Source organism: Gigantopelta aegis, chromosome 12, assembly GCF_016097555.1.
Source record: "Gigantopelta aegis isolate Gae_Host chromosome 12, Gae_host_genome, whole genome shotgun sequence".
Taxonomy (NCBI): Eukaryota; Metazoa; Mollusca; class Gastropoda; order Neomphalida; family Peltospiridae; genus Gigantopelta; species Gigantopelta aegis.
The window spans coordinates 22,763,468-22,788,801 of record NC_054710.1 but is presented as its reverse complement, the minus strand read 5'-3'; the positions used below and the strand labels follow the sequence as shown (position 1 = coordinate 22,788,801).

The 25,334-nt window shown below is 36.8% G+C and overlaps 1 protein-coding gene across 1 annotated transcript in view; it reads right to left on the bottom strand.

The window, feature by feature from the left end:
• Positions 1-16,260, bottom strand: part of LOC121385899 (scavenger receptor class F member 1-like) — a 67,897-nt gene extending 51,637 nt beyond the window's left edge. The window contains exon 1 of the mRNA XM_041516690.1: positions 16,215-16,260. The gene's annotated coding sequence lies outside the window, so the exon portion shown is untranslated. The remainder of the gene's footprint in view (positions 1-16,214) is intronic.
• Between the last annotated feature and the right edge of the window lie 9,074 nt (positions 16,261-25,334).

Here is a 25,334-nt window from a genome sequence, read left to right as displayed (position 1 = left end):
TTTTAAAATTATATTCTAAACTAAACAACAGGATACGTGATTATATGCATGAGTCAATAACACAGACAACAAAACATGAGTACATTGACACAACCTTGGCTTATGTCTGTAATCACGGCTGAATGTCACTGTCGGACCAACGTTGATTTCTGTCTGTAGTCACGGCTGAATGTCACTGTCGCACCAACGTTGATTTCGGTCTGTAATCATGGCTGTCACACCAACGTTGATTTCTGCTTGTAGACACGGTTGAAAGTCACTGTCGCACCAACGTTGATTTATTTCTGTAATTACGGCTGAAAGCCACTGTCACACCAACGTTGATTTCTGTCTTTACAGTCCTTGCTTTTTTTAATTCACCTTTCCCTTACAACAAAGCCTACCCTCTATCCAGGGAGGAAACAGAGGGCGTGTGGTCAACAGGACCCAGGAAGTTGTATCAACAAAACAGTTTATTATAGAATGGTGAATAGATTTTTTTAAAACATTCATTCACACCTAATTTAATTGATACACACCCACACACTGACACATACTAGTAAATGCCCTCAGCTTCCCAGTCACAGAAAAAGTAATACCATCAAAAAACAACCTGTTCAATTACTATGTATATACAAAAAAAAAAAAAGAGGCCTGAAACAGGTATGAACTGCTGGGAGCAAAGCCACAAAGACATTTAATTGGACATTTTATGAAACAGATGCAGATTATTTCTTCCCTGGTGGATTGAATGTTCAATATTATATCTATATTGAACTTCCTTTTGCAAATGTTTAAAGTTGAGGTTTGATTTTTGGACTTTGCATTTGTAAATGTGAAATTTAGCAAAGGGTAATAAAAAATCAAATGCAGCATCTGTTGTTATGTGGGGATTTTTATGCCAAGAATTATCATTTCTTCAGAAAAACTCATATTATTCATATGGATACAACTACCCATAATATAATGGATTAAATCGGACCAAAATTTGGAAACAAGTCTACATTCTCCAAAAAGGTGTGATAAGGTTTCTTTTTGCCCAGAGCAAAAAAATACAATTATCATCGTTTCTTAAGTTTATTCTATACAAAAAGGTATTGGTTGTTAATATTCTATTTAATATTCGATATTGAAACCATCTGAGTTTTGTTTCCAAAGTTGTTTTAAATGGTTTTACAAAGATGCTAGACCAATTAAGTTCTGATCCAAATTGAATTTCCCATTTTGATTTGGCTTTATTATTAATCCCAGATGATTCCAAAACAAAATAATACAGTTTTGAGCCTTTCTTGACAGACAGTAGTTTATGTAAAAGAGGACTGTCATCTAAAGATATATTAGTATAATCAGTCTTAAAGTTCAGTTTCCTGAGATATTGTTTACAAGAATTAACCTCTCCTAAATAGTCCATAAAAGAGATGTTAATGCCATGTACCTCTTTAAAATCCGCCAGAGAGAGAAATTATCCATTCTCATCATACAAATCACAAATTTGCGATATACCCTTTCTTAGCCAACTATACTTTACAAAATATTTAAAGCCAGTTTTTATATTGCTATTAAAGAAAATTGGTTCAGAAAGGTAGTCTTTAAATTCAGTCACTGCAATTTTTTCCACAAAACTACTGTAAGCAGTTAAACAATATTTCCAGAAATAATTTGAGATATTCTTAACTATAACGCTAGTATAGTCATTACCAAAAACAGCTAAATTCTCCAGCTTAGGGTAATTAGTTAACAAAATATGTTTCCATTTTGATTCTTGATCAAGGAGCTTACGTATCCATGTGATTTTCAAAGATTTCACATAATTAAATATATTTATCATACTAAGATCTTATTGGACTGATTTACACAGAATGTCTCTTTTAATTCTATCACTCCATACAAATTAAAAAAGTATTGAGTTAAGTTCTCTCAAAAACGTTACTTGGAACGGGGAAGGGGGGGGGGGGGGGGGGGGGGGGTATAAGAAAGAGGTAATTTAGTTTAGAAATTAACAACGATTTGATTATTGCAATTCTACCAAGTGGGGTGATAATCCGTTTCATCCAACTGTTCATGATTTTTTAAATTTCAAAATGTTTTCCTTTAAAATTTAAGTTAACTATATTTGAGATATCTGTACAAAAAAGTATGCCCAATGTTTTAACTATTTTTGGATTCCATTCTAACTTTAAGTGAGACATGTATCGACACAAACAATTGTTTTTAGATCCTACCCATACAACTTGTGACTTTCTATAATTGATTTTCAGACCAGAAATATTAGCAAATAAATCAAGAGTGTTTACAGTTTCTTCAAATGACTTCTTACTCCCATCTAATAAAAAGTTGGTGTCATCTGCATATTGACAAAGAAGGTACTCTTTATCACCTATTTTTAGACCCTTTATTTGTTTATTTTTACGAATGAGGCCTGTAAGCACTTTAGCACAAAGTAAAACAATATATGGCGAGCAAGGATCGCCCTGCCTGCAACCTCTCTGAATATCAAACAATTCTGATCGTTTCCCATTAACTACTACACAAGAGGCTTATATATTTATAAAATGTACAAATCCAATGTTTAAAAGATTCACCAAAACCGAAAAGATTAAGAGTTTTTTCAATGAAAGACCATTCAACAGAATCAAATGCATTTTCAAAGTCAATAACAAAAAGCATTCTGGGATATGTTCAGCTTCAATATACAATAAAATGTCATAAAGAACGTGCAGTGTGCACAAGCGAAACAAACATGTCTTACCGCGTGGAGCTCCAGACTGGGAATGCAAAAAGATTAAGTTTTTTCAATGAAAGACCATTCAACAGAATCAAATGCATTTTCAAAGTCAATCAGAAAGAGCATCCTGGGATATTTTCAGCTTCAGTATACAGTAAACTGTCAAAAGGATACGAATATTGTCACCTATATATCGTTTGGCCATAAACCCTGTTTGATCTTCATGCATTAATCTTGGTAAAACGGCTTTCAACCGTTCAGCAATACAAGAAGAAGCAAGTTTATAAACAACATTAAGCAAAGAAATAGGACGCCAATTATGTAAACATTGTTTGGGTTTATCTCCTTTAGGAATACAGGTTATAATTTCTTGTTTCTGAGTAGTGGAGAGTTCTCCATCTAAAAATCCAAGATTAACAGATCTAACAATAAAGTGACCCAAATCTTTCCAAAAGAACTTTAAAAAGTCAACGGAGAAACCATCACTACCATGCGACTTACTATTTTTCATATTTTTTAATAGCCTTTGTCAGTTCTGTGTAAGAAATTAGTCCTTCAAAACGATTTGATTTTTCAGATGTCAAAACCGGTAAATCATCCTTCGACAATATGGATGACAACTCAATATTAGAAAGGCTACTTTCTTTGGACATATATAAATTTTCATTAAATATCTTCGTTTCTAAAATAATACCATCAGCATCTGTGATTAAGGATTCATCAGCTGTTTCTACACAAGTCATGGTTTTGCTTCTGAAGTTACGGTTTTCGAGATTACAAAAGTAATTAGTAATTTTCTCGCCTTCATCTATCCAACGCGAACGGGACCGAGTATAAATTCCTTCCATGTTATGACTTTTCAGATTTTCTAAACTTTTTCTTTTTTCCAATAAGGTTGATTTTTTTTTTTTTCAAGATTATTGGTCCCTCTTAATTTGGTAAACAGAAAATATGGTGGAAATGCTCACTTGTAGAACTCACGGTGAGTCTTCAACATTTATTTTCTATTGCTATAGTATATGAAACAGATGCTCTTTAACTTACTGACTTTCTGATTGGGAACTATTGTACAGCAGTCACGGCAACGCGCACGTTGGAAAACAAAATTGAAGCAAAACCTAGTCATTTCTTAATAACATATTGATCATTTTTGAGTTCGATTATACCAAATATTTGACATATTAATCACTAATACACACACTACAGTACAGGAAGAAACCCGTCACTGACCTTCATCACAGATTTACGTACTTAACCAGAACATTATTGAAAGGGGCTACTGTCGGGTGTGTGTATTAATGGTTAATATACTCTTTAACAAAATTAGAGGAATGTAGGAAGTAATAACCAATTAAAGAAGTATTAAGAAGTATCACTGTCTAGGAATAGATGAATGATAACGACCTTTGAAAACGACTTTTGAAACAAGATAGGGATGACGTGAGAATTGAACGTTCACGTCTTTTATCAATAATGGGTAATACCTCCCCAATTCGTCAAACATTTCGTTATTCGACGTTGCTTGCTACGTAACAATCTCGCAATGATGATTTGAGGAAGTATATCCCACTCCTCTTGCAGCGCCAGGCCAAGTTCAGTTAAAGTAGCTAGTGGCTGTTGACGTCGCCGTGTATGTCTCTCGATCACGTCCCAGCCATGCTATATGGGGAAAAGGTCACGGTTCACTGCTGGCCAGTAATACTGACCAATGACCCTCCCTTGAACAATACGTCAGTCATAGTGATGCCACTCCACATCATAATTTGTTATTTGGCCTGAGGTTGATGTTTGCTTGGCGTTCATTTCGATGTCACCAAGCGTGACCACGCCTATCCAAGAAGTGCAGAGTGAATCTGGACTCGTCAGAAAACATTACACGAGACAATCGACGATTCCCCGTTTCTTCACTATGTGGCGATTCGTTCACAGTGACGCAATACGTGGTCGTCAAGCATGCAGATGAGCAATATCTAGACAGTTTCGAATCGTCTGACCCGTCACTCAGAACCTAGTAGCCTGGTGTAATTGTGCAGCGATTTGAGTGGCTGTTTGAGCTCCATTTCGTAGACCCTGATTTGAGTGGTTGTTTCAGCTCCGTTTCGTAGATCCTGATTTGAGTGGCTGTTTGAGCTCCATTTCGTAGATCCTGATTTGAGTGGCTCTTTGAGCTCCATTTCGTAGACCTGATTTGAGTCACATTTTTAGCTCCATTTCGTAGACCCTGATTTGAGTCGTTGTTTGAGCTCCATTTCGTAGACCCTGACTTCTGATGAATCGATCCTGCTAATGGGATCGACCATCAACGTTATGGGTTTGCTGGCGTAACACTGAACATATATTGGCTACATCACGCTGAATTCTACCAGTTTGAAGCATGTCAATAGCCCTAAGACATCTTTACATATCGCTAAATCACGCTTAGCTACAGCTAAAATTTTTGTTAACGTTAAAAGTAAGACCTTTTCCCATTTGTCACGCAAACACGAACACTTCAGATTTTTTGCAAGATATGTCCCCTACAGTTTTCAAGTTGTTAATAAATAAAAAAATTAATATTAAGAGAGTACTAATCAAATAAATACATATGTCAGATTTTAAACATTGCCTGAAATCTGCGACCTTTTGAACTTTGGACACCTAAATATAATTATAATATACACCACCAACGAACATAAGCCACCGATACCAATATTTTGAGTGGTCACAGAGTATTCTCTGTCATTCTAAACTTAAGTTATGTCCATTTTTTGTTATACCTACCTCATAATTTTAATTCCAAAAATCTTGCGTCATGGTTCACTTTAACCCCTCCAAAACCATAATGCGTCCCTGTTTATCCAATGTTAACATTCATAATCCTAAAATATAGGTCCGAAACTGTTAGAAAAACATAGTTTGGTCAATTCGGGGGAGGGGGGGGGGGGTGCAAGGTGGGCCCCGTCAGCACACAGACTAGTACTTTCGATAAGCTAGTTTCTGCTAGTTTTAGCTGTGTGCATGTTGATGGCTTAAGTTATTTATTTCTGAACTGATTGATTTTTGAATTGAACACAACAACAGTATTTCTGTTTTAATTTTATTTTCTAAACACTTTTACTTTCCTTCTTACGTCAAACCAAACTAAAAATATTTACAAAATACATTTTTATAGAATGATGGGACGGAACTTATAAATATGTTTGCCTGAATAATCCGGCTATTTACAGAAAAGAACCGCAAGTCGGCAAGGTGGGTGGGAGGGGTAGACGTGGCTTAATTGTTTTCGCTTCATTGAGATATGACAAAAAAAGCCAGTACCTCTCGACCAGTCAGATTGCCGTAAAGTGTATAGACGCAAATAAACATACATTATTTGTTGTTTTTCTTACCGCAATTTCATTTCATAGGGGACTCAGTTGGTATAGGTAATTTCTCTCGCTATTAAGTTTAAATTTAAAAGAAAAGATACAAAAAGTACCTTTTGTCAAATATATCATATTAAAATATTACTAAAATATTTAATATTTATTGTGTACGAAGCAAAAACAAGGGTGCGAAAAAGGCTGAACACGGGAAAACAATATGGTATAGAAATGATTTGGGTATTATTAGAAGCGCGATGTGGGGTTGTTGTTGTTTTGTTTTGTTTTTTTTGTTGTTGTTGTTGTTGTTGTTGTTGGGTTTTGTTTTAAGGGGGGGGGGGGGTTATGATCAGTGTTCGAGATTAAAATGTTTAGGCAGTATCCCAGTTAGATAGTAACATTTTAAATATCAGAAATTATCCATTCTCATCATACAAATCACAAATTTGCGATATACCCTTTCTTAGCCAACTATACATATTAAAGCCAGTTTTTATTATTGCTATTAAAGAAAATTGGTTCAGAAAGGTAGTCTTTAAATTCAGTCACTGCAATTTTTTCCACAAAACTACTGTAAGCAGTTAAACAATATTTCCAGAAATAATTTGAGATATTCTTAACTATAACGCTAGTATAGTCATTACCAAAAACAGCTAAATTCTCCAGCTTAGGGTAATTAGTTAACAAAATATGTTTCCATTTTGATTCTTGATCAAGGAGCTTACGTATCCATGTGATTTTCAAAGATTTCACATAATTAAATATATTTATCATACTAAGACCTTATTGGACTGATTTACACAGAATGTCTCTTTTAATTCTATCAGGTTTTCCACTCCATACAAATTAAAAAAGTATTGAATTAAGTTCTCTCGGGGAAGGGGGGGGGGGGGGGGGGGGGGAGGTATAAGAAAGAGGTAATTTAGTTTAGAAATTAACAACGATTTGATTATTGCAATTCTACCAAGTGGGGTGATAATCCGTTTCATCCAACTGTTCATGATTTTTTAAATTTCAAAATGTTTTCGTTTAAAATTTAAGTTAACTATATTTGAGATATCTGTACAAAAAAGTATGCCCAATGTTTTAACTATTTTTGGATTCCATTCTAACTTTAAGTGAGACATGTATCGACACAAACAATTGTTTTTAGATCCTACCCATACAACTTGTGACTTTCTATAATTGATTTTCAGACCAGAAATTTTAGCAAATAAATCAAGAGTGTTTACAGTTTCTTCAAATGACTTCTTACTCCTATCTAATAAAAAGTTGGTGTCATCTGCATATTGACAAAGAAGGTACTCTTTATCACCTATTTTTAGACCCTTTATTTGTTTATTTTTACGAATGAGGCCTGTAAGCACTTTAGCACAAAGTAAAACAATATATGGCGAGCAAGGATCGCCCTGCCTGCAACCTCTCTGAATATCAAACAATTCTGATCGTTTCCCATTAACTACTACACAAGAGGCTTATATATTTATAAAATGTACAAATCCAATGTTTAAAAGATTCACCAAAACCGAAAAGATTAAGAGTTTTTTCAATGAAAGACCATTCAACAGAATCAAATGCATTTTCAAAGTCAATAACAAAGAGCATTCTGGGATATGTTCAGCTTCAATATACAGTAAAATGTCATAAAGAACGTGCAGTGTGCACAAGCGAAACAAACATGTCTTACCGCGTGGAGCTCCAGACTGGGAATGCAAAAAGATTAAGTTGTTTCAATGAAAGACCATTCAACAGAATCAAATGCATTTTCAAAGTCAATCAGAAAGAGCATCCTGGGATATTTTCAGCTTCAATATACAGTAAACTGTCAAAAGGATACGAATATTGTCACCTATATATCGTTTGGCCATAAACCCTGTTTGATCTTCATGCATTAATCTTGGTAAAACGGCTTTCAACCGTTCAGCAATACAAGAAGAAGCAAGTTTATAAACAACATTAAGCAAAGAAATAGGACGCCAATTATGTAAACATTGTTTGGGTTTATCTCCTTTAGGAATACAGGTTATAATTTCTTGTTTCTGAGTAGTGGAGAGTTCTCCATCTAAAAATCCAAGATTAACAGATCTAACAATAAAGTGACCCAAATCTTTCCAAAAGAACTTTAAAAAGTCAACGGAGAAACCATCACTACCATGCGACTTACTATTTTTCATCTTTTTTAATAGCCTTTGTCAGTTCTATGTAAGAAATTAGTCCTTCAAAACGATTTGATTTTTCAGATGTCAAAACCGGTAAATCATCCTTCGACAATATGGATGACAACTCAATATTAGAAAGGCTACTTTCTTTGGACATATATACATTTTCATTAGATATCTTCGTTTCTAAAATAATACCATCAGCATCTGTGATTAAGGATTCATCAGCTGTTTCTACACAAGTCATGGTTTTGCTTCTGAAGTTACGGTTTTCGAGATTACAAAAGTAATTAGTAATTTTCTCGCCTTCATCTATCCAACGCGAACGGGACCGAGTATAAATTCCTTCCATGTTATGACTTTTCAGATTTTCTAAACTTTTTTTTTTTTCCAATAAAGTTGATTTTTTTTTTTTTTCAAGATTATTGGTCCCTCTTAATTTGGTAAACGGAAAATATGGTGGAAATGCTCACTTGTAGAACTCACGGTGAGTCTTCAACATTTATTTTCTATTGCTATAGTATATGAAACAGATGCTCTTTAACCTACTGACTTTCTGATTGGGAACTATTGTACAGCAGTCACGGCAACGCGCACGTTGGAAAACAAAATTGAAGCAAAACCTAGTCATTTCTTAATAACATATTGATCATTTTTGAGTTCGATTATACCAAATATTTGACATATTAATCACTAATACACACACTACAGTACAGGAAGAAACCCGTCACTGACCTTCATCACATATTTACGTACTTAACCAGAACATTATTGAAAGGGGCTACTGTCGGGTGTGTGTATTAATGGTTAATATACTCTTTAACAAAATTAGAGGAATGTAGGAAGTAATAACCAATTAAAGAAGTATTAAGAAGTATCACTGTCTAGGAATAGATGAATGATAACGACCTTTGAAAACGACTTTTGAAACAAGATAGGGATGACGTGAGAATTGAACGTTCACGTCTTTTTATCAATAATGGGTAATACCTCCACAATTCGTCAAACATTTCGTTATTCGACGTTGCTTGCTACGTAACAATCTCGCAATGATGATTTGAGGAAGTATATCCCACTCCTCTTGCAGCGCCAGGCCAAGTTCAGTTAAAGTAGCCGGCGGCTGTTGACGTCGTTGTACATGTCTCTCGATCACGTCCCAGACATGCTATATGGGGAAAAGGTCACGGTTCATTGCTTGCCAGTAATACTGACCAATGACCCTCCCTTGAACAATACGTCAGTCATAGTGATGCCACTCCACATCATAATTTGTTATTTGGCCTAAGGTTGATGTTTGCTTGGCGTTCATTTCGATGTCACCAAGCGTGACCACGCCTATCCAAGAAGTGCAGAGTGAATCTGGACTCGTCAGAAAATATTACACGAGACCATCGACAATTCCCCGTTTCTTCACTATGTGGTGATTCGTTCACAGTGACGCAACACGTGGTCGTCAAGCATGCGGATGAGCAATATCTAGACAGTTTCGAATCGTCTGACCCGTCACTCAGACCTTAGTAGCCTGGTGTAATTGTGCAGCGATTTGAGTGGCTGTTTGAGCTCCATTTCGTAGACCCTGATTTGAGTGGTTGTTTCAGCTCCGTTTCGTAGACCCTGATTTGAGTGGCTGTTTGAGCTCCATTTCGTAGATCCTGATTTGAGTGGCTCTTTGAGCTCCATTTCGTAGACCCTGATTTGAGTCACATTTTTAGCTCCATTTCGTAGACCCTGATTTGAGTCGTTGTTTGAGCTCCATTTCGTAGACCCTGACTTCTGATGAATCGATCCTGCTAATGGGATCGACCATCAACGTTATGGGTTTGCTGGCGTAACACTGAACATATATTGGCTACATCACGCTGAATTCTACCAGTTTGAAGCATGTCAATAGCCCTAAGACATCTTTACATATCGCTAAATCACGCTTAGCTACAGCTAAATTTTTGTTAACGTTAAAAGTAAGACCTTTTCCCATTTGTCACGCAAACACGAACACTTCAGATTTTTTGCAAGATATGTCCCCTACAGTTTTCAAGTTGTTAATAAATAAAAAAAATAATATTAAGAGAGTACTAATCAAATAAATACATATGTCAGATTTTAAACATTGCCTGAAATCTGCGACCTTTTGAACTTTGGACACCTAAATAATAATTATAATATACACACCAACGAACATAAGCCACCGATACCAATATTTTGAGTGGTCACAGAGTATTCTCTGTCATTCTAAACTTAAGTTATGTCCATTTTTGTTATACCTACCTCATAATTTTAATTCCAAAAATCTTGCGTCATGGTTCACTTTAACCCCTCCAAAACCATAATGCGTCCCTGTTTATCCAATGTTAACATTCATAATCCTAAAATATAGGTCCGAAACTGTTAGAAAAACATAGTTTGGTCAATTCGGGGGAGGGGGGGGGGGGTGCAAGGTGGGCCCCGTCAGCACACAGACTAGTACTTTCGATAAGCTAGTTTCTGCTAGTTTTAGCTGTGTGCATGTTGATGGCTTAAGTTATTTATTTCTGAACTGATTGATTTTTGAATTGAACACAACAACAGTATTTCTGTTTTAATTTTATTTTCTAAACACTTTTACTTTCCTTCTTACGTCAAACCAAACTAAAAATATTTACAAAATACATTTTTATAGAATGATGGGACGGAACTTATAAATATGTTTGCCTGAATAATCCGGCTATTTACAGAAAAGAACCGCAAGTCGGCAAGGGTGGGTGGGAGGGGTAGACGTGGCTTAATTGTTTTCGCTTCAATGAGATATGAACAAAAAAGCCAGTACCTCTCGACCAGTCAGATTGCCGTAAAGTGTATAGACGCAAATAAACATACATTATTTGTTGTTTTTCTTACCGCAATTTCATTTCATAGGGACTCAGTTGGTATAGGTAATTTCTCTCGCTATTAAGTTTAAAATTTAAAAGAAAAGATACAAAAAGTACCTTTTGTCAAATATATCATATTAAAATATTACTTAAATATTTAATATTTATTGTGTACGAAGCAAAAACAAGGGTGCGAAAAAGGCTGAACCCGGAAAACAATATGGTATAGAAATGATTTGGGTATTATTAGAAGCGCGATGTGGGGTTGTTGTTGTTTTGTTTTGTTTTTTTGTTGTTGTTGTTGTTGTTGTTGTTGTTGTTGGGTTTGTTTTTTAGGGGGGGGGGGGGGTTATGATCAGTGTTCGAGATTAAAATGTTTAGGCAGTATCCCAGTTAGATAGTAACATTTTAAAATCTGGTATCCCACATGATAATTTAGTATCCCACTTATATTCCATCCAACAGAAAACGCCTTTTTTCATGATATGGAATTTACTACAAATGATTTATTTCTGAGCCGACCGATTTGTAAGTTACACAGAAACATAGTATTGTTTTGTTATTTCCAAACCACTTTTACTTTTTTCTTACGTCAAACCAAACTGGCATTATTTACAACATTTTTACAGAATGATGGGACGGACTGTTCCCGATCTATTACTACGCCGTAATCGAAATCGCGGAATTCGTGAAATTCGCAATCAAACAGAATCGGCAACATTATTTGCTGCATCTATTGTTGAGTAATACTGACATAAATTAATATTTAGCAGTAATCTATAGTGTTTCTGACATTACTAATGATAAACCTACCTGTATCAATTTTCTGCAGATGTGGAATCAATATCTCAAAAACATTTTAAGGGAGGAAGCATCCAACAATAACAATAGTGACGTAGCAGTTTCCAGTGTATTGCTACCCCGCTATTGCTCCAGTGTAGCATTAGACTGGGTACGAGTTGGGGGAGATACTGTTACGGCATAGCATTAGATTGGGTACGAGCTCGAAAATACTGTTACCTAACTTCACCAATAAATGACGACTTTCATTGTTTCAGCGAAAAATAAAATGGCAGGATTAAAAAAAAAAAAAAACTTTGTATGGTATCCCGGTGGGATACTGGGTTATTCAAGTCTGGTATCCAAAATTAAATTCTGGTATCCCCGCGATATCGGGATACCGTTAATCTCGAACACTGATGATTCATTTGAAAATTTAATATTTATTTCTGTAATTATATGCATGTTATTGATTTGTATTAAATTTTAGTATTATTTATTATTATTATTATTATTATTATTATTATTATTATTACTGGAATGTCCAACACAATTCATAGGCCACTGGACAAAAGTTTGATCCATGGGCCATAAAGTGAATAGGTGTATGAACCACTATGACGTTTCCGTTTTGCCGTGCGTAGTTGAATTAATCATGGTTTATATCCATTAAGCATATTTTATTGTATACCGTTCTGTAAGGCAACAGAGAGAACATTAGTTGTGTCGCTTAGAATTAAATCCAACAGACACTCAAGTACATAACGTCACTACTAAAACGGAGTTTTTAAATACATGGAAACTAAAGCAAAAAAAAAAAATATACTTTTAAAAATATTTCACGATTATTTACTTTACAATTGTATACATGATCTAAAAGTCATTACACCTTTTTAATTTTTGCACATATAGTAAATTTATATAAGTTAATAAAAAATGTACTGTCACCGATGAAACACAAACAGTACAAATAACATTATTTTCCATTTAAAAAAAAAATGTCGTTATGGTTTGGGTGGGATTTGGGTCGGGGTGGAGAATGGAGGTGGGTGGCGGGGTACTATTCCCATATATCTGTATCTACTGAAACCTGACGAACTATTTAAACAAATTACACTAAGATATGTGATATTTGATTGAATACGAAGTAAAATGAGTCCTGTGATTGCCGTCCATTGTAGGACTAACATGGACGTAGGCCTACACCACAGTATCCTTAAATCACAGAATCGTTGAAAATTATTGAATTTCACAGAACATCATCTGTTTTTGCCAAAAGTGTTTTCTTCCCCCCCCCCCCCCCCCCTCCCCCTCCCCCTACGTTGAAAGAAACAAAAATGATATGAGAAAACATGTTTTGAAAACTTAAAGCAGACTATGGCTATAGCCTATATAGACAGACGGGATTTTGTTACATCATTGTGTATGTGTCAGTGTTTTCTTTTTTCCCTACGTTGAAACAAACAAAAATTATATATGAAAACCCCCCACAATAAAACATGTGTTGGAAACTAAAAGCAGGGATAGAAGCTAACGCTCGCCCCCTCGCCCCAGGCGAGTAGACATCCCTGGGTGCGAGTGCAATTTAAATGGCGCTAATCCCCCGGGCGAGTAATACTGGGCAGTTGTGACCAAGATTCATGATGAAGACAGTCAAACTATGTTGCCAATGAAACGTGTTAAATATACAAACTGTAGATGTATTAAAGTTTCGTTTGGTCTCGATAAATACATATTTACTGCAAACACAATCGGAACTTTCCGGTTTTTGTTTCCGAATTCCGAAAATTGCCGTAATGGGGGGCTAGTGATTTTTCCTGGGGACTAGTAACTTTTTTCAGCTACTAGTCCCCAGGCCAGTGATACATAAATAACTATTTTAACGTGCCCATATACCAAGCATAGTGGTGCTGCGCGCGATAGTAGCATTTCCCTTTAAATGTGGGAGAAACTGCATGTATTTTGCCCTATGCGATCTCAGCGAAGTTGATATCGGTGACATCGTTACAGTATCGTATGTGGAATCTGTGTCACTGTAACATTTCTTTTTCATGATTTTTGTCTGGACAACATCTGCAGGTTGTCCAGCGATCCTTCTTTTCCTACCGTTTCCTACTTGTAGGTCTTTGTCCTATCTTTTTCACGGGCGGGACGTAGTCCAGTGGTAAAGCGCTCGCTTGATGCGCGGTCGGTTTGGGATCGATCCCCGTCGGTGGGCCGATTGGGCTATTTCTCGTTCCTGTTAGTGCACCACGACTGGTATATCAAAGGCCGTGGTATGTGCTATCCTGTCTGTGGGATGGTGCATATAAAAGATCCCTTGCTGCTAATCGAAAAGAGTAGCCTATGAAGTGGCGACAGGTCCTTAACCATATGTCTGGCGCCAAACAACCGTGTTGAGTGCCTCGTCCTTAAATAAAATAGTTCCTTCCTTCCTTGTCCTAGTGTTGTTTCAAAATGCCGCAATATAATGTTAAAGTGTGCATCTTGCTTGTATTACTATAAAAATCAACAGTTATGGATTTTTATTTTTTTAGCAAGATGTATTTCCCAATTTGAGGTACCATATTATTTCAAGATATTAAATTCAGAGCCTAAAAGTCAATAATATTGTGTGAGGTAGAATTTAGTTTCTGACACTCAAATGCTATGTTTGCCAATGTCTAAGTAGTGTGCACCATCTATACTCATAGCCTGTAGACAGGTTTTGACTTTTTGTATTTTTTATCTCAGATGCCTCTCACATCACTGGGTTTGTTTGTTTTTTCTCCACTCATTCCAACCAGTGCACCACAACTGGGCAAAGGCCGTGGTATGTGATTTCCTCTCTCCATTTATCCGATGCTAAATTAATCAATGTGCTCCAGTGGTGTCGTTAAACAAAACAAATAAACTTTAACTCACATCACTGTTCAACTTTAGTAATTTTCTGTGGTGTTTTAGAATTTCAGCCTCAAAATATCCACTCCTTATATCCAGTTGCCGTTAAAGTTCACATTATTTATACTTTTCCACCTCGGTTTTATACATTAAAAGACCCAGTCTAAAGGTGGTTCTGTAAAACCTTTTTTTTATCCCATGCCAAACAAAGATAGCACTACTTGCAGCTATTTCCATTATTTTATGCATTTTGCATTAATATACTTTCTATGTTATCCGCAGTAGTTTTAAAAAGCCATTCTAACATGTTTAGTTTTAACAGATGATATTTTTATATTAAGTTTGTGTAACTGTAATATCTTGTGTCTGAAAAATAAGGGCTAGTAACAGTTTTTAAATTCAGTATAATTGTAAATTTTTCTGTTAGCTGTTTGTGATATTGCTTCAAATACAATTTTTTCCAGTGACTAATATTACAATGTAGGCGTACAACGTGTACGAATCGCTTTACGAATCGCTTTAATAATGCGTTATGGAAAATTTAAATTAATCATGTTAATCTGATTTAGTGTGCTGCAAGCTAGGTGCATCAACATTACTGTACTTATAAATAGGTGTATTTCTTAATATAGTGTAAAACTATTTAATACAAATCACTGTATAACGTGACCGTTACATAAGATTCATACTATTTTGGATAGAACAAAACGTATACGGTAGCTACAAACTGAACACCACATAAAACAGATTTAAGTGTATTCTCAATAATACACCTTTTGAAGTTAACACATTCATTTATCCAGTATGAACATGGCTAACATCGCTACGTACTGTTTCAGTCCTACTTGTGCCCTAATTTTTTCTTCCATTTTCCTACTTTTATCCTATTTTTTCTATATTTTAATTCCAACTTTTGTCCTACTTTTTCATAACGTTGTGCTTGACAGCCTGAATTTGGGGGAAATGTAACGGTAATTAAAGGTAGGAGACTAATTTATGGTAGTTGATGTTAAAAATTTGGTTCGGATTTTAGTTTAAAACAAAACAAAAAACAAACTAGAAGGTGCGGATCCAGAATATGTTTAATAGAAGCCGCTCTTTTTGAAAATAGAATTTAAAGATCCTTGACAGATGGTCCGGATAAGTTGGCATTTTTGGTGTATTCCGTAATATATATTGTTTGACCAAATATAGGGGTGGGGGTGGGGTGGGTCCGGGCCTGAATCCGCGCCTGATTATTTTCGAAACAATCTATTATTGGAGACTGGAGTGAAAATACTGTAAAATATAATTGTTGTTTAAAGTGAATATTGTTGATCTCACAGAGGCTACGGATTTTCACAACGTGAACTCGTAGAATGAAATTCCATATTGTAAACAACATTGCAGCCTAAAGTTTCCTTGGTATAGCGCCTCTTGTCATTGCCTTCCCACCCCCAAATGGATTTTCTGGATCCGCCACTGCCTTAGTCTTTTTACTATTTCAATGATTAATTACACTTACCCAATTTAAATAAGACGCTTCACGTTTAACACGTATCTTCAAAATGCAGGGTAGATATGACGTCATTAGCTCATGTGATGACAATGACGTTGGTTAGTCTATTTACACACTACAGTACGTGACACCGTGATCGGGCACATCACAAAGTCGTCGTCTTACAATTATAATGTTATATGCGCCATTTACTCGTTACCGAGAAAAACAATGTTAAAGTTATTTGTAGTAGTTATCTGTGTGCGGTTTCTCATTTGGATATATACACTTCAAAAGAAGAAACGCAAAACCACATTGTCGTAACATTTGGAGAATTGATTTAATTATTGAATGGTGAGTCCGATAATTACCAAATGTTGCAGGATTGTTCACAATTCACTCTAGTCCATTGTGAGTAAGTGATAGGACACACCACCAAGGTCAAGGTCATCTGGAGTCAATACCGGGTGTGGCCTCCGCGTGTGTTGACAACTGCCTGGCACCGCCTGCCCATTGAAGCAACCAGAGTACGGATGACGTCCCGGGGGATGGTGGCCCACTCGGCCTGCCAGGCTGCTGCCAGCTCGGGCAGGGTCTGGGGCTGTGGTTGTCGCTGTCGGAGGCGTCGGTCCAACTCGTCCCATAGATGCTCAATTGGGTTCAAATCCGGTGATATCGATGGCCAAGGAAGGACATTAATGTTGTTGTTCTGTAGGAAAGCCGTTGTGAGACGTGCTGTGTGAGGCCTGGAATTTGTCATGTTGGAACACTGCGTTGGCGTTGGCCATAACTAGAACGATGTGTGGCCGGAGGATCTGGTCAATGTAGCCCTGTGCATTCAGGTTGCCCTGCACGTGGACCAGGTCAGTTCTGCCAGTGTGTGAGATGGCTGCCCACACCATGACACTACCCCCGCCGAATCTGTCCACTTCCTGCACGCAGTTTGCCGCATAAACGTTCACCACGACGCCTATACACGCGACATCTTCCATCATGACGTCGGAGCAGAAATCGGGACTCGTCACTGAACCACACCTGTCTCCATCGCAGTTGAGGCCATTGTCGATGAATCTGGCACCACTGCAGTCGGAGTCGACGGTGTTGTGGTGTTAAGATGACACCTCGAACTGGACGTCTGGCACGAATTCCTACCTCACGTAGGCGGTTCCGTACGGTCTGGTCGGATATCCTGCGCAAACCTGGTATTGCTGCGGCTGTGGAGGTGGCAGTAGTCAATCGTTCCCGAAGGTGGCGTACCCGGATGTAGCGGTCCTGCCCGGGGGTAGTGACCCGTGGTCGACCGGATCTAGGGAGGTCACGTGTTGATCCATGTTGCTGGTAACGGTCCCACAGTCTGGAGATGGTGCTTGGGGACACATGGAATGCCCTGGCAACGGCCGTTCTGGATTCGCCTGCGTCTAGTCGGCCGATGGCATTGTTTCTCTGCGGTTCACTGAGACGTGGCATATCCTGGATTGTCAACTGTCGGCCAGATACAGAGGCCAGGCAAGCGAACACCCTGCACTTTTATACTGTCGGTGTTCATGTTGCACGTGCAGACAACGCACGTGCAGTGGTGACATGGTTTGCACGTGGCTGCGTTTTTGCGAATATTCACATTTTGGAACTTTATTATACAGTAGCTGCGTTTTATCGAATGTAACCGTGGGAATGTGTTTGGGACATGCAATGACCTTATATTCACAAAGCATGAACCGGTAGGAAACATAAAATCGGAATTATAACCCATTTGTACCCTTTTGCGTTTCTTTTTTTGAAGAGTATACATTGTTTTTCTAAATATTCTTATTCTAAGCTGGCACTGCTCCAAAACATCGCATTCTCTGTAAAATTGTAAAATTCGATTTGGACTTAGAGCATTGCGACATACAACTTGACTGATTATTTTTGAACTATAGTGTTTTACAACAGAACATATATTTAAAGTTACATTCTCTGGTTACCATATTATAACATCATGTACACATGTGAAATACAAGCTCAAATGCATTTTTAAAAAACGTCGTGTGTGTTCGCTATGAACGGATATCGTCAAACGTATACGCTTGATTCGTCGCCTGTGCCGCCATAGCTCGGCATAGCACAAACGACAGCCTGTTGTCAGTTTCAGTTAACACGTGCGTTTGCCGATTTCAAATTGTAGGGTTCGTCTCAAAAAATTAAAAGAGAAATCTAGCGCTGTACGAAGAACGTTCGGTTGAGGATACGGTACTAGAGTATTTCGTTAAAACTGGTTTGATCTTGACAACGTATTATCGACAGTCGTACCTTCCTATTTCAGAATTGATCTTTTATAAAGTGTCAGTAGAACTTTCTAAGTTTAGTTTGTATACTAGTAACACATTAATCATGTATATATTTTAAAAATAAAATATACTAAAGTAGACAATGAACGTTTTCACTTCTTAATTTTACGTGGACAAATTCAAATAATTATTATTTCGTTTGGAAAGGGTAAAGTTGGGGGGTGGGGGCGGAGAGGTGTGTTTAACATCATCAAAGATAAAGCATATTGATTTAATAATCATCCGACCCCATACCGCCGTAAATAAAATGTGTTGAGTGCGTCGTTAAATAAAACATATCCTATCCTTCCTTCCGTCTGCTGTTGGATGTCTAACATTTGGTAATTTTGACCATGGGCGTCGATCGGCGGGGGACAGGGGGGACGCGTCCCCCTCACTTTTCAACGCCGGGGGACAATCTATATAAGTGTCCCCCCCCCCACCCCCCCTCCCCCTCCAAATTTTCGTTTAGCAAAAGCAACAACAACAACACCAACAAAAACAACAACAAAAATTAAAAGTTTAACAACTAATGTGTAGTTTTATGATTTTCATTGACATTCCTTTATCACACGCACACACACACAGACACTAACACGCCCCCCCCCCCCCCCCCCCCCCACTTTTAAAGCCGGATTGACGCCCATGATTTTGACATATAATCTTAGAGAGGAATCGGGTGCATGTGCAGGGGGAGGGTATTGGAGGTCGAAACCCTTATTTGCCCAAGCTTAAAACAAAAATTGAAATGTATTTTTGGGGGGAGCATGGCCCCATATAAATTTCGCTCAGCACAGTCTATAACCCCAACCCCGCTGAAATCCCTGCACACGCGCCTTGGAAACCCACTATATATTTATTTTTTTTACCAAGGGATCGTTTATATGTACCATCCCACAGACAGGATATCACATACCATGGTATTTTATATACCCGCTGATGGGGATCGATCCTAGACTGACCGCGCATTTAAAAACCCCCCACCTTTTTAGGTCCAAGTAATGCATAAAAATAACATATAGTCTTTAAAAAATGTTACGTAAATCGAACACAGTACCCTTCTTCTCTACCCATAGAGCGTTACGTAATTAGTAACACCCCCTTACATGTAACGAGTATGCCAATAGCTGGCCACTGTCCAAATTTCAAGGCAAATCCCCCACCCACCGACCCCTGGAAATGCATTGTACCATACCTCTATGGATATAAATGTGTTTTGGAGATATGAGACGACCCCTTCAATCAAGACAGTTAAATTTGTTCAAAAATTGCGAAATCTCACGTGATCTCTTGTTGGGGAATTTTATACTTGTGATAAGACAATGAAAACCGAGATGGGTACGTCCCACTTTCAAAATACTGGCTTTGTTTTTGACCTGGATAAGCCAGCGTAGTGAAAACAATGCGGAGTGCGGCGTCATATATGCACCAAACGTAATTGGATTTTCTGTTCTATATGCTTAAATAATAAAAAATATTCCGGATACTGCCGCTTTAAGCACATGTCTATACGTAAGAACAAAGGCCATAGCATTTAAAGTACAATGAGAGAGAACACATTAAGACACACGTATATGCAAATTCTATTTAACCCGTAGACTGCTGCAGACGTGTACATACACTTTCTAAGTCAAGTATTATGACATCACATGGAACCGTCGTCATAGCGTCGCTATGGTTTGACGGTTTTATTTCTTTTTTTACATATGAAAACGTTAATGGATAATACGTGCATAAAATCCTCAAAGATATAGACAACTGACAGCTGACAATCGGTGTTTATTGCAAAATAAAAAAACCCCACAAAAACAAAAACAACAACAACAACAAACAAACAAACAAAGATGCGTTTGTTTTAAATCTATGGTCAAATGTTATGACGTCACATAGAACCGTTGTCATAGCCTCGCTATGGTTTGTCTGTTTTAATTGTTTTACATATGAAAACGTAAACGGATAATAGGTGCATAAAATCCTCAAAGACATAGACAGTTGACAGCTGAGAATCGGTGTTTATTGCAAATTAAAAAAATTGTTTTAATAAAGATGAGTTTGTTTTTAATCTATGATGTTGCGGTTTTTATTCCTTAGTGTAGGTCTACCCACATGCTACAACGAACTGTATTATACATTGCTATATCACCAGAGTTACAAGAACAGTGTAGTTTCACTTCGAACTATTACTCAAACGTAGTTATATGGAACACGTTTTACTATAACGACCTGACGACGTCTGGTACCCAAAAGGACATTCGCGCCATTTTCGACAGCTGATCACGTGATATCATTGTTGACCTCGTTTCCGCTTTCCCAAACGATTTAAAAAAAAATATTTGTTGATGTTATATCAGATGTCATAAAGCAGTTGATATTTATTACAAAAATGGATCATTTGACAGCACAAGTACCATTTCCTTTTATCACGAAAGATGTCAGTAGCGCCAGCGTATCAACAAATATCATCATGCATTATTAAATCATTACGTTATTATTGTTGTACTTCATAAACAATTCACTAAACTCTATGGTACGGTAATTCAGTATAATATCACATGCGATTTACAGGCCTATATCGCTATTTGTCTAAACAACAATAAATAAATAAATAATAATAATAATAATAATAATAATAATAATAATAATAATAATAATAATAATAATAAAGGTGAACTACATTTACTCTCGATACTGTTTCTCTCCCCAATTCCCATCATATCACTCTTACATTAAACGAAACTACCGGTAGCTTATGTATTCTTAGAAGTTCGGGGAGGCCGATAGGACCGCAGAGAGGATTGCTATGAACTTCCTAAATTTTAGGAACCAATCACACAATCCGAACATGGCATGTCACACATATAATTATGGAGCGGAATGGCGCTGCATTTGGATTAGTCCAGTAATGCTTGTATGCAGGCATTTTAACAAGGAGGGGGTCGAGGGTCTTAGTCTGACGAGCGCAGTTTTAAGAGAAAATATATTGGGGGGGGGGGAGAGGGGAGGGGGGGGGAGAGAAAAAGTGTCCTTGAATACGCAGAGGTTTCCACCCTGAAACCCTACCTTGCACACGCACCTGAACCGATACAAAGTTTCACTATTATATTTTAATAAAGATTTAAAGAGATTTGAAAAAAAGAATAAAGATTTTTGGAAATAATCCCCTAACGTGGGATAAAATTTTCTGTTTGTTTTATTTTTTTATATTCTTCAAATGAATCCATCGCATTGATATCGCTAACTTATAAAAGTAGTTTCGTTTTTATAAAGGCGGTCAAAATAATATTTGACACCCAAGATAAATTATTTTAATGATGAACACTAGATTAAAATAAAACTGATATCGATAAAATTTAGTTTCCATGGTTTCGGGCTTTCCGACCGACAGTTAAATGGAGAATCACGTGACAAAGCAGGCTCTCCTAGATATGCAAATTAGGTGTATCCTGTTTTGATACAGTCTGTTGTATCGTACTTTTTAGTAATAGACCTACATTGTTCGATATAATACATTTTTGGTAGACGAATACAACTTTTTGTTTTGATTTAACCATTTTCGTTAACACATATCATTTGGGATCTTCGGCAACACATTCAATGCGATATTTTCTGTGCGAGTTTGAGCAGACGATTTTGTTTTTCCAAAAGGTGTGCATATGTTTCGTACTTTTTTTCTTCATATCATTATTATTTCTTTAAAAAAAAAAAATGTTCTGATAACGTCTTTTTAAGTTAAAAGTAGTTATTACAGTAGTTGTAAATTAAGTGAAAACACTAATTAAAATGTGCAACTTCCTATTTTTGAAGTAATGTCTGTGCTCATTATGTAAAGTCGTGTGTCGGTCGAATATAATGTGCGTGTTTGCATACGGTTAATAGTTCTGCTCAGCGACCGTTAAATTGCTAGCTCGATTCACCTCCATCCCTCCGCTTATTGGTATGCAGGGGAACTACATATCATGTAGGGGAACTACATATCAATATCAATAAGGGTTGTTAGAGTGCGTGTCGATCCGGTCAAAAATTTACATAATTTACCGACCAGCGATATTACTTTATTTTTTACGAATGAATAACGGGGCCATTCGACACATTTTACTAGGCACGACGGAATTAAGTAGACATTTGGGGGGTGGTGGGGGGGGGGAGAGAAGGGGGCTGACAGATCGAGGGAAATAATTTGTTTGGGGTTTCGGGGGTATACTCCCCCGTAAACTTGTGAAAACTAGATGGCCTGAAATGCAATTTCCAGCATTATACAAATAAAATTCATCTGTACTACAATATTATTTTTGATTCAGAATTAGTGTGGTGGTGGTGGTGGGACTAGAGCCCTCTCTCCACCGTGCCTGTTTACGTAAAGCTCTCAATGAGAGGGTGAATCGTGGCCTTGTCCCATCCCATAATGCATACATTACAATATAAGGGCAACCCAATGTAAATGTATTACAATAATTGGGTTCAATTTACACAATGTAGTATTATACATAGCTCAGGAGTTTGGTCTTGTATCTGATGAGTTTGATCTACATACTAACATACTTCTTAGTACAAACAAGCCTAATATGCACTATAAAAAAACAAATTGGGGGTGGGGGGGGGGGGGCGGGGGGTTGCAGCCCAGCCTATGTCCCTGTTAATCCCATCTTCATAAATCAAGGCTAATAGTCGTTCCTCGTATTCAGCCTTGATACATGTAGTCAAGAAATCGTGCCACAAAATGCTTAAATTTCATTGGATGCGATGAGATCTGATTGCAACGAATCGCAACGTTCCTTATAGATTCCCTTGTTATTGTAAACAAAGATGTCAGCGTCCGTGGAAACGTGTCGTGTTTGTCACGATATGTTAAAAAAAAAAGGTTTCGGCGGTTAATTTTTGGGTAAAGTTTTGGAGTGTTCACACAATTGTGCGAAATCTTAGGGCATGTCCCAAAAGACAATGATAATATTTCTAAAACATCGTATACAGCTTTGATTGATTTCACCTGATTGTTTGTTAGTTTATAAATTTTAAATCTTGTGCATATATCGTCATAAACGGACTCCATGTTGGCTGGCGAACAGTGATATTGCTTTCAAGATTGTCACATGTTACCTATGCTGTGATTGGTCAGCGATGTCATCGTGTAAGGGACATAATCGGTGTTGCAAATTTTCTTCCAATAGAGGGCGCTAGTAGTGGATATCAGTAATCTTGACTACATGTATCAAGGCTGAATACGAGGAACGAATATTAGCCTTGATTTATGAAGATGTGTTAATCCCCATGTTCCTACACTTGTGAAGTGGATTTCAAGGGGATTTTGTCATGTAGCCTTTCTTTACAAACGCTCCGCCCTGCTGATGTTTGCACATAAGTGGTATCAAAGTGTGCATTTGTTACATTTTTTTCGCAGCGACCTGTTTCTAAAGATGTAAGTGAAGCTTGTCCATCCTCATGTTACAGGTTTTAGGTGAACATGTCAAATTGACTGTAGTAAAATGATGTAAAAACCTTCTTTTACAAAATGATGTAGAGTGACCTTGATATATGACTCTGTGACCTTAAAAGTCGTTCTAAAACTACTCTTTACATGAGGATTTTGTGGTGTTTGTTCTCAATGATTTCAACAGCAATACATAGAAATCTAATGTACACGTTTTACTGATAATGACTTAAAATCATTTAGCACGTAATAGTGATATCTGTTGAATGGTTTGTAAAACAAACTACTTTGAAATTTTAGTTTTTATGTAAGTAATTTTGACCTTTGACCTAATGACCCAACCCCAATACATGTGGCTATCTATCACTAAGGTCATGCAGCAGACAACTGAGGTCAAATTGTTACGTGGAGGTGGGGGTGGGGGTGCACAACCCAAATTGGGGAGGGGGCAACCCACACTATGTATGTATTTGTGTATAATTTTATAAAATTTAATAGTTAAAAAAAGGTTTAATTGGGGGGGGGGGGGGGCATCTGCCCCTGGTTTGTTAAATAGTTTGGTAGTGACACGATGAGCAAAATATGACTTTGCGCTTTGATCGGGTGACCCCTAAAAGCTAGAAGGTTAGGGGGGGGGGGGGGGGGGAATCCATTAGAATCATAAACATAGTTAATAAATAAAGATATAGTCTTATATTACAAGAACTTAATTGATTTTAAAAAATTAAAAAATTATTAAGTAGTATCAAAGAACAAATATTTTGAACTTTGTACTTGTTGCCAGGGTAACATAAATAAAATATATTTATTTTAAAATATTGTAGTAAAGTAGCCAGTCCATTATAGAATATGTGTGTATATTTTCATTTCAATATACCAAAAATTAAGAAAGATATCATTAAAAATGTATGATAGGTCAAATTATTGATTTTTTTTATAAAAACAGTGCAACCTGATAAGGGTTAATATAAAAATTAACATAGTAAAAAAGCTCGGTGTTCTTTTTATTTATATAAAGTCATAACAACAAAATGTATAATTTTCTATAATTATTATTTCTGAGAAACAGTTTTATTTTCTGGTAACGAGCATGCTGGTGCAAGTAACCTAACGCAAATTGCATGTATTAAAACAGTTCAATCAAGTGGACACTTTAGGGATGCAAATTCTTTAAAGTGACATTAAAACAACAAAAGGTAACAATCTTGACTTCAACAGCTTATATTAATAACATCAAGATTGAAATGGATCAAATGGGGATGAATGAAAAGGAAACGACACTGTGCACAAACTCATAACTCTTGTAATATTAATTTCAAATAATGTGAAAATGTAAAAATAAAACAGATAATGCTATTTAATGGGGTGGTATGTTTTATGAGCTTTCCGTAACATGCTCTATTGTGTTTACTGTTT